This window comes from Panthera tigris, chromosome C1 (assembly GCF_018350195.1).
Source record: "Panthera tigris isolate Pti1 chromosome C1, P.tigris_Pti1_mat1.1, whole genome shotgun sequence".
In the NCBI taxonomy this organism is placed as follows: Eukaryota; Metazoa; Chordata; class Mammalia; order Carnivora; family Felidae; genus Panthera; species Panthera tigris.
Window position 1 is genome coordinate 122,040,669 of NC_056667.1, and position 13,007 is coordinate 122,053,675.

Sequence of the window (13,007 nt, forward strand, 5' to 3'; positions counted from 1 at the left end):
AAACTAGAATACAGAATGCTTTTATAAAATAAAACCCTGAACAGTCAGGGTTCTGATAGGAAATATAACAAAGATTAAAGCCTCTAGGTAGGGAAGAGAGCCTCGTGTATTTAAGATCTTGAAACTTTGAGAGGAGCGCTATCCCCATAAAGCAAGGTAATTACCATGGCTGGCTATCAGCCTCTGCAGCACTGACATACAGGTGACCACACCTAGTTGAGCCAAGTTCATCACAAAGGCCTAGGTTGAAACTAAAATGGTGCTATGAGACATGACAGAAAAAAAGAGTACCCAGGCAATGGGAATATCAAGCACAGAGGCTCTCGTCTGGCAAAGAACTTGGCTTGTTTCAGAGTCAGAAAGGGACCAGCCTGGTTGGAGAATGGTCATGAGGTGAAGCAGGAGGACAGACAATGGGAAACAATATGGTCAGAAAGAAGAACAGGTGCCAAATAATGCAGGGTGGTCAGGATAAAGTGAAGGCTCTGGGGTTGTTTTCTAAAAGAAATGCTAAAGTTTAAACCAGGTGTACAAGGTGATTGGAGGAAAAATTTAAATACCCACTTGGTTATTAAGTAGGGAATTGTGATAAAGTATTCTGGAAGCCAGGAGCCCACTGAAGTCATTGCCATAATTCAGGTAAATGTGCAAGGAGTTTGGTGATGGTGGTGGAGGTGGACAGAGTGGCAAGACTAAAGATACATTTAGGAGGTAGAATAGGCAGAACTCTCTGATGGACTAGGTGATGAAGAGAAGAAAGGTGAATCTTAGCAGAAACCAACTTCTAGTCTGAGTCTCTGAAAAGATGCTCTGACATGATGTGAGAAAGGGGTAGGCAGTAGCAATCAAAAGTCTTGATGGTTTATGGTTTATTAGTGATGGAAACATGAAAACAGGAAACATAAAAAAAGTTTATGGTTTCTATTAGACATCTAAGTGAGAATCCTGAGTACAGAGCAGCATCCAAGAATAGAGGAGAAGGGAGAGGTCTGGGTGGGAGACACACAGTCTGCTGGTGTTCAGCATTTGGTAATTAAATCCATGGGATTGGGGGGCACCTGAATGACTCTTGATTTTGGCTCAGGTCATCATCCGAAGGTCATGGGTTGGAACCTCAGCATGGAGCCTGCTTAAGACTCTCTCTCCCTCTGTCCCTTTCTATACTTTCTCTCTCTCTCTCTCTTTCTCAGATAAAATAGTAGTAGTAATAATAATAATAATAATAATAATAATAAATAAACAAACCCATGGTATTTATAACACCACTCAGCTGGAAGTTACAAACCAGATGTCCCAACCCTCCCTGAAAATATTTTTGGTGATCCCATATAATCTATCATTTCCTCAAAAACACCCCTCCAAGATATTTCTTTGGAAAGGGGAGTGAGCCTTGTTCTGATATACCTTTAGGTAAGGCATGCCCTCTCCAGTTACCATACTTCCAATTTGCATCTAACCATAATATATATGCTACCTGTTAACCTTGGAGGCATTTAGTGTTTAAATAAATACTCCTGAGGACTTCAGAATACCAAGTCCCTAGAGAAACCAGAGAAGAAGTCACTATGATAGGCCTTGAGCAACCTTATTTATTGGATGAAGAATATAATAATTTCCCCTCATCATCCCAAACTCATCACCTGCAAAGCGAAAAGATCCCAAAGACATATAAAACAAACAAACAAACAAACAAACATTTGACAATACAAAGCAAATTGATTGAACATGGAATCATCTAGTGTAAAAGGAGAAAAGGCTACCCGAATAAGATAATATTGTGATTCTCTCTTCCCATCCTTTTGTTCTAAAGTCACAGAGGAGGTCTCTGCTATGAAGCAATCAGAGACAATATGATATTTGAGTCTATTACATCATGTCAAGACAGTGCTTATATCATTGCATCACCTGTCTTTCACAGTATGGTATGTATTACTTATCCATCAAATTCTAAAATCTTTCTTGCTCATCACTGTGGTACATATTTTTGGCTTTTCTGTCCAAACCATGCAACCTTCTTCATTGTTTCTAAAGGAACCCATTTTTATTTGGATAACCCCCTCCTCATTCCTGTACTAAACCATGTGCATGTGTGTCTTCAAGTACACTGAATAAAAAAAAATGGTGTAAGATTTAACTCTAGGCAACAAGAGTTGAGGAGAAATCTGTGTGGAATTCTTTCTTTAAAAAAAAAAAAAAACAACTCAAGAAAGAAATTTCTCTTTGCCCACACAATATTTTCAGTTGCCATGTCTGCAGCCCAATTATCTAACTGGAACAGCCATGTACTGACCATGACAGAAGCTAGTCTGAGAAAGACAACGCAGAATGGTGCGAATTATCTGGGTCCTAGGTCATGTTATTTTGGCACTGAATTAACAGACTCCTCAAATGGTCTTTTCATTTTGTGAACTTATTTTTTTTCTGATTCCTTTAACCATTTCATTTAGAGTTTTCTGTTATTTTGTGATGTTTGTGTGGTAGGGGGCAGGGTAGTTCTTGTTTAAAAGGATGCACCTCACCTACCTTCCCTTTTTAGTGTTTATTTATTTTGGGGCTCCTGGGTGGCTCAGTCAGCTGAGCATCCAACTTTGGCTCAGATCATGATCTCTCAGTTCGTGAGTTCTGGCCACACATTGGGCTCACTGCTGTCAGTCCAGGCCTGCTTTGGATCCTCCAGTCCCTTCTCTCTGCCCCAACCCACCTTGTGTGTTCGTTCTCTCTCTCTCTCTCTCTCTCTCTCTCTCTCTCTCTCAAAAATAAACAAACATTAAAAAATAAATAAAAGGGTTTTTTTAGTAATCTCTACACCCAAAGTGGATCACAAACCCATAACCCTGAGATCAAGAGTCAAATGCTCTTCTGACTGAGCCTGCCAGGCACCCCTACTTTTCTCCCCCTCCTTTGTTTAACAAGGCTTCACTCTGGTGTGGATCCCAATGCAGGACTTGAAGTCACAACCTTGAGATCAAGATCTGAGCTGAAATCAAGAGTTGGACACTTAAACTACTAAGCCACCCAGCCCCCCCCCTTTCCCTTTTTAATCCTCAGCTTTCTCATCTGGTATCACTAAGAAACACTTAAAATTTTATGGTTGTAGAACTGTTGCACATCAAGTGTACTTTAGTATTTTCTGTCTCCTCTGAAAAATGCTCTGAACTATTGAGGGAGACCATTGGAACTAATCCTTCAAGAAACCCAAGGTGTCTGTATCAGACAACATATGGCTTATGTAATCAGGAGACTAAGAAGGAAAGAGCTTTCTCACCTCTGCATCTGAAATTCCCAGGCATATTTTATGCTTAAATCCAATGCCACTAACAGAGGTCAGTAATGAGGCATTGGTACTACTCAAAAGACCATTACTTACCAATATGCCAGGAAAATGATTATCTGTATGTTATCTCCAAATACTAAAGAGAAATATTTTGGTACAGTCCAATGATTGTCATCAGTCAGAAAAAATTCTTCTGGGTTAAAAAGGTACCACTAAATTAAAGCCTTTAAAGACCAGCTATTATTAGCATTCATGAAAGTGGGTGGTATAAAATCAAGGTGTTAAAAAACCTTTTGTTCTTATTAAGATATACCTTTAGTAACACCTGTCTGGCTAATAATATCTTAGTACCTGGATCATCCTGAAGATAGACCAGCAATGTGTGACCATTTTCACTTTCTACCTAAAGACACAAACCTTAGGAGTGCTTCCCAAGGTCAGAAAACTGGGTCCCAAATTTAGATCTTGTCTTTGAAATATTTGGTTTTAAGCTTTTCCTTCAGAGTAGAGTCAAATTCTCAGAGATAACACAAAGTCCAGGCCCTTTCATGTGTTTGAAACCTCATTCTTCACTGATCCTGATCACTTATATTATTAGTTGAGTCACACTCAACTAATAAATGCTTTCAGGACAGTTACAGTGCCTTGTTTCTTCATGTTTTGCACAGGTTTGTCTGTGTCTGAAACATTTTCTTCCCCTCTTCTTAATTAAAAAAGAATTAATTTAACTCCTATACAGTATCTGGTTTGGGCTTTGTAAAAGCCACTCAAACCTTATATTTACCCCTCCTAGCACTTATCATTTTATTTTTTTTAATGTTTTTTTTTTAATTTTTTTTTTAACGTTTATTCATTTTTGAGACAGAGAGAGACAGAGCATGAACGGGGGAGGGTCAGAGAGAGGGAGACACAGAATCTGAAACAGGCTCCAGGCTCTGAGCTGTCAGCACAGAGCCCGATGCGGGGCTCAAGCTCGCGGACAGCAAGATCGTGACCTGAGCCTAAGTTGGCCGCTCAACCGATGGAGCCACCCAGGCGCCCCGAATTTTATATTATAATAGTATTAGTTTGCATCCTGGGCTGTGCTCCTTAAAAACAAGCAGTGCTGTTCTATTTGAGTCTTTTTCCAGTAAATGTGAAATGACTAAAATAATGAAAAAGTAAGTCCAAGCTTCTATCCATTATACCTTTATACAATTTTACTACAGCTGCCCTTCCTTGGTCAAGAATACCTGCCTGGCATAGTTTCCCTACCCTAATTCCTTTATTGTCTGAAAAAAAATTATTCAAGTAAAGGGCCCATATGCTAAATACAATAAGTACTTTTATGCTATTTATTTTCCATTAAAATAGAGTGGAGTCCATTTTTCTTAGGGGAAAATCTTAGAAACCAGAGTTGTGAGAAGTGATGTTTTTAAACCCAGCAGCAGTGATTCATCTTGAAAATTAAGGTTTCTGATGAGAAAGAGTCTCACTACAGGGCCAAAGCTAATAGTCCCCCTAGAAGGCCCCATCCATTAAAATCAACAGCAACTTGTATCTGCTATGCTAACTCAGGTTCCAAAACAGAGGGGCAAAGATTGTCTCTATTTGGACAGACTTTCCTCAACCCTAATGTAAAAGATACTTGTAATGTGAAACCTATTTTTGACTTACAGAAACCACTCTTTCTCAAGAGAATTAGCATATCTATTGTGACAATCCTTGAGGCCCCTTTGTCATCTCTCCAAATGTTGCCTACATACTTTAAAGTAAAATGTTCAGTTCAGCTTAGGTTAAGGAAGACTAATATGTTTCTGAACTCAAAAGTCAGACTGCATTTCTTAGGAAGAAAAATGAATTCATAGCCCTCTTTGTCCCTTCATTCAAAGAATCTTAATTGAGGACCTGTTATACCCTGGATTAGCACTAGGCACTAAAGTTGCCAAAAATAAAGACAAAGACCCTTGAAGAGCAGTAGAGGGAAGAGTAGTAGTAGAAAGACTTACATGGAAACAAGTAATTATACCTAAAAAGACTACCTGTTATGAAGCAGGCAATAAGAAGATTACGTGAAAACATAGGTGATTAGTTGAGACCATGACTACTGCCTAAGGGAATTAGAGAACTGGGAACATTCTGTTTGAGATTTGAAGTAAAAATAGGGTTTATTAAAAGGACCATTTGGTGGAAGCGTAGAACAAGCAAAGGAAACAATGGGTGTAGAGATAGTAGGAAGGCTATATACACAGCATGATATATTTCTCCTCAACTCAATCACATGTACAATCCATGCAGCTAGGTATCTTCCATTTTTGTTAAGCACCAGGATGAGTAGCTGCACTTTTTATTGAATTAATCAGTCCTTTAGATAGCATTTAAACTCAATATTCTTCTTTCCCTACCTTCCTGGTATGGATCCATGATGAGATCTTGCAGATGTTACTACAATATTAGAAGATACTTTTCAGCTCCCTGGTGACTTCAAAATGAGTTTTTATCATCATTATAGTTAATAATAATTGCAAATAAAATTCTTAGCTTTTATGTCATAAAAATTGATTCTTACTATACAGTTCTCTATGAAAATGTCATATCCCTTAAAAATTGCTACTAGAACAAATTATAATACAAAGCACTTACATAGCATTTTTGTTTGGGTAGATAATTTAAGTTTATTGCCCTTCTGCTAGTGAGAAGAAAAGCCTGAACAGGGTTAATAGCCTTACCCCAAGGCTACATGATCCATTGTGATACAGAGAGAATGAGAATTCAAATTAAGGATGACCCTCTAAAGGAAAACCTATCCAATCTGCCCTACACTCCATTTGTACATATCAGGTAAGACTGCATGCAATGGATCTTTCTTCCCAATCCTAACTGTAAAAAACAAACAAAAACCTGAGTCCTATAAAAAATTTCCAAGAGATAAAGTTGTTCAGAATGTAAACTTCTTTTATTTCAAGGCTTATCACCTAAGTTAAATTGGTTCTGCTAATGTAATACCATGCTGGGTCTGTCCAGAGGAGGTCAGGTTTACAAATGATAAACCTGTTTGTTTCAGTTGTGGTATACTGCTTCCAGTGCTATCCTACCAACCTGGCACATATCCAATAGCTAAATGAAAGGAGAAAGGTTATGGTGATATTCCTGTCTAAGACTCTTTTGCCAAGTTTCAGATGAAGATGGCAAGAAGGGAGAAAACTGCCTAACATACTTTCTGCTTAGTGTGACTATCTCCATAGTTACCAAAAGGTGTTTATTACCAAATGCCCTCAAACCAAATCAGATAACAGAACCATTGAAAGCCAAACAAAATCTCAATAGTTTTTTTTTTTTTTTTAAAGAAATGTGCTGTGAATTTAAAAGACAGAACAAGGTTTCCCACTAGGTTACCAATTAAACAAGGTCTTAAAATTTTATTTAGCTCATTTTAGAGATGATAGACCTTAACAGTCACTTAATAATCAACAAATATATATTCAAAGTCTATTGTGTGAAGTGTTTTGTATCAAGAAAGCCCTATAAGGGATAAAAGAGATATATACCTGAAGAGATCTCAGCTCTCATACAATTCACATTATTACATAATCCTAAGTATCATTCTGAAATTGTTCAGACTCCACCTGTGATACTCAAACACAGACAATTCTTACAGGGGGACTATAGAACAAGTTTGTCTTATTTTGTAGTTCTTTAGCACAGGATTTCTGAAACTTTAATGTGCATTAAATCACCCAGAAGGCTTGTCAAAAACAGATTGGTGGTTCCTATCCCCAGAATTTCTAGTAGATTAGATCTGGGTAGGGCCCAGGAATTTGCATTTCTAATAAGTTCATAGGGGATGCTGATGTTGTTGGCCCAGGGACCACATTTTGAAAGCGCTACCTTAGCTTATTTATTCCATGCTACATTTGTTGAACTATGTATTTTCAGTGAAAATTAGTGATTTGTCATCACAAATTTGTCACTAAAAATGTCTTTGCTACCTGAGCAAAACATGAGTTTCTAGGAAATTATTAACACCTATTTTTCCAAGAAGCAAATGAAATACTACTAAATATTTTCTCAAAGTTCAAATTTAACTAAAAATATGTTATATTATAATACTTCTTCAAAGTAAAAGTTGCCAATTCAAACACTTTAAATGTTGAATAAGAAAGAAACTTTATATTTTATTAAGAAAAAATGAATAAAATAGAAAACTAGCCCATCTTTATAACACTGTCACTCTTTACTAAAAATATAAAAACATTTAATCCTTCCTTTAAAGAGTAGGATCTACAGTCATTATTCTAATGACTATAGAATAAGTATTTAAATTTAAATACTTAGCATAAATGCAAACTATAAATGACTATAAATTGGTCATTAGCAGAATTTCTAACTTGTGGTCCTATTCATGGTCATCACAGGCTGTGATTTTTGCCTTAAGCATATGAGGAAGTTGTTTCCGAATAATTAAAAAGATGTAGACCATTTCGAAGAGGGAGAAAAAATTTTTCTCACATACAATGTCTTCCATTCTAATTTTTTGTAAGTCTACTTTTTCGGCTTCAAATATCACCACTTAAGAGAATGGCCCATTCTCCTAATGCTGAAGAAAAATCTGTACCTTGCCAAATGGAACCATAGGGTTCACTGAATAACGATGATAACTCTTTCTTTAGTGCTTCTGAGTCTGTGTTGAGATCATAATGTAATAAAGTTTCTTTTTATTTTTTTCCTTATGACTAAAGTCCTTAGGATAAAGACCAATAAGAATCCCTAAGTCAAAATACACTATAGAAGCATATTATACTCTTCTAGAATTTCATGTAATAGTGATATTTGAGAGGTACATTTTGCATATTGCAATGACATAAAGAGGTGGAATTTTCTCTTATATACTCTTTATATTTCCAAATTTTTGTGGATGCAATTATGAAATACTCTTTAAGACAAAATGCAACACCAGCTGAAGTGCCATGGAAATATGGATGTGGTATCCATCCTTTAAACTTGGAGTGTGGAATTACCAATCAGTAAAAAGTGGTGTCAATTGGTACATTTCCAAATTATTCTCACCATGCCAACTTATCACAATGTTACACTCCAAAATACCAATGGCTAAAGACACAAATTATTTTCTAATGACCATGCCCTCAGGCACACAGATTTAATAAAAAATGTACATATGAGAAGATTTTCATCCTCTTTTACTACCTAATTTTATCTCCTGTTTCACACACAACAGTTTTGGATGGAGCTGTGGATTAGAGGTGGTAAAGAGAAAATGTCTGTATTTGCCTAACACTTCAATATTATAATATAAAGACAATCAAATTGTCATGAAAAGTATTTGTCTGTTCATAGATGTTCTACTCTGAAGAAAATGAAAATCCTAAATACACTTTTAAATACACTTTGTAAAAATGTGTAGCTATTTGTCCAGGAATTTGTACGTACGTACATACATACCTACATACATAAATAAATAAATAATAAATTTTTAAAAAGAAGCTTTTGGGATCCATTTACACAGATCTGAGAGCCTGGGAACCTGAGTGTGAAGGTAGTGATAGAATAACCCATGTCTGTCTTAAAAAAAGAAAAGACATTGATATGAAAGAGTCACTAGATGAGAAAAGTAAAGAAATATTGTGCACTATATTTTGAAGTTCGATAATAAAATAAAATAGGTATGATTCCTGATCGAGGAATCACGCACCCTGAGGATTCACACACAACTTCTAACTTCAGAAAAAAGATGGACCATTCTACTACCCTTAGAAATACATGGGTGAATGATTTCTATTAAAATATGAAAAAAGAAAAAAAAACCCTCACTTTTTTTAAGGCAAAGTTCTAAATTTGAAATTCTGCTGAAAGAAAAAGTAAACGAAGTTCAGAGATTTGACTGGAAGATTTAATTTGCTTTCAGTTTAACCAAGAGAAGCTAAGACAGGGAAGAAAAAACCAAGTTTGTTGCCTAAAGTGGGGACAATTTTTCAGAAATGAAGTTTATAATAAGCCAAGATTAGATCTGTATTTAGCATTCCCAGATTGTCCCTAAAACTTTCCATTACAGATCTCAAAGATTCTTTTTTTAGAGTGCTGCTACCTTGACGGTAAGATTTGTAATCATTTCAGGAAAAGCTTTATTGCTTTTCAAGCTCTAAAATGAGAGAGGGTTTTATGAGTGCATTGCATTCAACATTTTGTCCAAAGAGATCTGACACCTTAATTTGACTTCCTCTGCTCTGTTCTCTTATCAGTTTTGACTACAGGAACATACCTGCTCAAGTACATCAGGACAAATGTGTCAGGGACTGGTAGAGCTGGAGAATGGCCAGAATGACAAAAACAAATGTCAAGCAACCTGAATAATGTTGACCATTTTATTACATCATGACTCCTCCCAACGCCTCCTTCTTCAGCTCTGCCACCACTCTGACCACAAACAGCTTTCACTGGCAGCAGCCGCTAAATTTGACTCACTGCAGATATCAACACTTTTTAAACTTCAGCTGGAGAAACGACATATAAACACACCTGTTCTTTCTCCTCCCACACATTTTGGCCCTTAAAGCTATTTTTAGCCAAAGCAATTCATTTTTGTTCATTCCCATTGCATTCTTTTTTAGCAGTAGTTAAACTGTCAAGAGAAGGAACAGTCAGCGTTTACTACATTGACAAAAGGGGGAACAATTCCCTAGAGGATTATTACTCTGAACTGTGAGGGGGTGGGGGGAGTCCCTAGAGGTTTTAGAATTTCCAAAATGGAGCAATTTACAAGTTATTAAGTATCTGGATATTTCTGGAGCCCCAAAGTGGGTCACTTATCATTACCTGCAGGCCAATCAGATTCCATAAGGGAGTTTTGCTTAAAGTTTTCAGATAGTAACTTTAAGAGTGAGGGGAAAATTAACTCTAAAAAAAAAAAAATCATGCTTGAAAAAAAAGAAAATATATTCCAAAAATCCAAAATGTCTTTTGAGCTCCAGTATCTAATAGCTTTCCAAAAACCTCTCATCTCAGGGTTTTTCCTTAGGTTGTTGCCGCATTGTGTTCATAGGCTAATGCATTACCTAAATATAGATAGCCATTTTTAGTATAAATTCCAAAAGCCATAAATGTTTCATAATTGAGCACATAATTTGAAGTAAGAGAGCTTTTCCACTCATCCCCTTTTACTGTTGCAAATTGGAAAATACTCAAGTAATTACTCCCTTAATAGTTCAATGCTTGCAACTTTATATACTTTATGAACATCACAAGCATCTTTTGCTCCCCAGAGCAATATGGGGGGTGGGGACAACACAAAAGAACTTAACTTGTATAATTAACCAAATCATCCAGTGTTTTGATTCAAGATTTCTTCATTAAGCCATTAATGTAATACATTGCTAAGTGGTGGGTTGTCCAATTTTTATGATGCCTTTCATTTCAATTCAATGGCTGCAGTTAGAATGAAAAAAAAAAAAGAGCATCTGCAAGATCAGCAAGATGATGCAAAACCCTTAGACTAGAAACGTTTTTTTTTCCTGCCTTCACAGTTTGTCTGAGGGCAGTCAATGCCAGAGGACCAATAAGGAAAGTAATTTTAAGTCCAGAAAGTAGCATTCATTTGTCCTTATCCAATAAATAAAAGGGCAAATAAAACATTTGATTCTTGTGACCTCAAACACTTAAACAGAAAGCTGCTGGTCATTTTATGGGTTTCCAAACATACTCAAAGGTAGATAGCCAGTTCATAATTCTATCCCACTTTAGGCTACAACACATATTTCCCACCAGAGTTTATATATCACAATGTGGAATGTCATATATGTACTGTTTAGTCATTGTTCAGTGATGGTATGCTTACATAAATGACATATATGGGAATGTGACATGCAGAGGAAAACTTATATACTAAAGCATAGTATTTTCTTTCTAAACTTGGACACCATACAAAAAATTCAGTGCTGAGAAAGGCACTGCTTTTGCCATTAGAGATGGTGAAAATTATCTGAATTTTAGTTCTTTATGGTTACAGTTAACTTTATATGTTTATATATGCTGAGAGTCTAACTATATATCACTTGATACATTCTGGAGACTTCATTGCTTTTAAAAATAATTGCATATAAATGGAGTTCAGTGTATGGTACATTTATAACTCAAAGACTGACAAAGGGTAGGTAAGTTCACAAGAAAAAAACTTACTGCTGAAAATTATATTTTCTAATGACAGTCTATGCAGTATTTTCAAAGACCTGAGATATAAACCAAAAGTAACATAAGCACAAAAAGCCAGTCATGTCGAATTTTGGAATCTCAATAAAAGACATACAACTGTTTGTGAATTAGAGTGTAGTTACTAAAAATGATCTATCAGGTTATCAGTTTTTTTTCCATGAAAGAGTTCCAAAGGAGCCCATCACTTTCTCCCAGGATGCAAAATATCCACACAGATAAATTGCAAGACAAAATAAATCCTTCATTTGAAATCTGTTTTTAAGAAGTCTCCTTTTAAGTAAGAACACCAAAATAACAGCAAAGAGGATAGCATAAACATTACTTAAAACTAAAACAGAACAGTCAAATTCCAAGTTTGATCCTTTTCTTTTAGCCATGTCAAATAAGCCTCAAATTTAAAACAAGCACTTGTATTAAAAGGCATCCCCAATCACCTCCCTTACATGATGGCTTAGATAATAGCATATGTTTGTATACTCCCTCTATAGACTTTCATACTCCATCACTATAGTGGCTTTAGTATAACCAACAGTTCAATACTCACAATGATGAATATGTTTTTCTATGAAAAGGATAAGAAGTCCCAAATCCATATGACAATGAAATGCTATTATAAAATTTGTATTCAATTTAATATTATCTGTTTTCAGCAGTTTGCAAATTCTTCACCAATTTCATCAAGAAAACGGACATGGAATAAAAACTCCTCTGGAAGCTCAAAGCTCACTAAACTTTCTTCCTAAAATATACCACTGATAGAGTCTCAATCAAAAAGCAAAAGTCATCAAGGTAAATGAATTGTTAAGTGAAAACTACTCTCTCCAGTCTATACACACATACAAACAGAACTAAACTCTTTACTTAGATCCAATCTTTCATTTAAACTCAGAGCAACTAGCTGTCTTCACTGTCAGTGCCCTGCCATACCGACATTCATGTGTTCAGTAGATGAATGAAGATACATATGCAGAAACAGAGGGAAGAAGGAAACCTGGGTTCCTACCTTGACAGTTTTCGAGGGTTGACACTTGATGTGATGGGACACGCTGGCCGTTTGGTTCATTTTTCAGGACCCTGGACAGCGCACGATCCCAGGTGGACTTCCAGGGTGAATTGGTGATCAAGTCTCCTCTACTGGACTTGAGCAGGGGCTGCTGCTGTTGCTGTTGCTACTGCTGTTGCTTCTGCTTCTTCTGCTGCTGCTGCTTTCTCACTCCGGAGGCTGAAACGCTGTCAGATTGGAGGGATCTGTATCTCAGCCCTAAATAAAGCATTCATTTGGTTCATCAGTCTCAAAGCTCTTGACGATATGGAAAAGAAAGCTACAGACTGTTGCAATTCACTTGTACTGTACCTTTTCAGTACTGAGATGTGACAGCTTTAGAGTACAGCCAATGATCTTGGCTCTCATTCTCCTTTCAAAGAGACGGATACCAGAAAACATACAGAGATCAATTGCAGTACCACAGTTTAAAGGGATACTCTCAACTCCCCGGATTCTAACCACTTTATACTTTTTTTTTTTCCCAGT

The 13,007-nt window shown here is 36.4% G+C and overlaps 1 long non-coding RNA gene across 1 annotated transcript; it reads left to right on the forward strand.

Annotated features, from left to right (window-relative positions):
• The first annotated feature begins 299 nt into the window (after positions 1-299).
• LOC122240889 lies at positions 300-12,729 on the forward strand. Its single transcript, XR_006220634.1, has 4 exons — positions 300-639; positions 5,947-6,094; positions 12,127-12,265; positions 12,547-12,729. It is a non-coding gene; the product is annotated as an uncharacterized LOC122240889 (long non-coding RNA).
• The last annotated feature ends 278 nt before the right edge of the window (positions 12,730-13,007 follow it).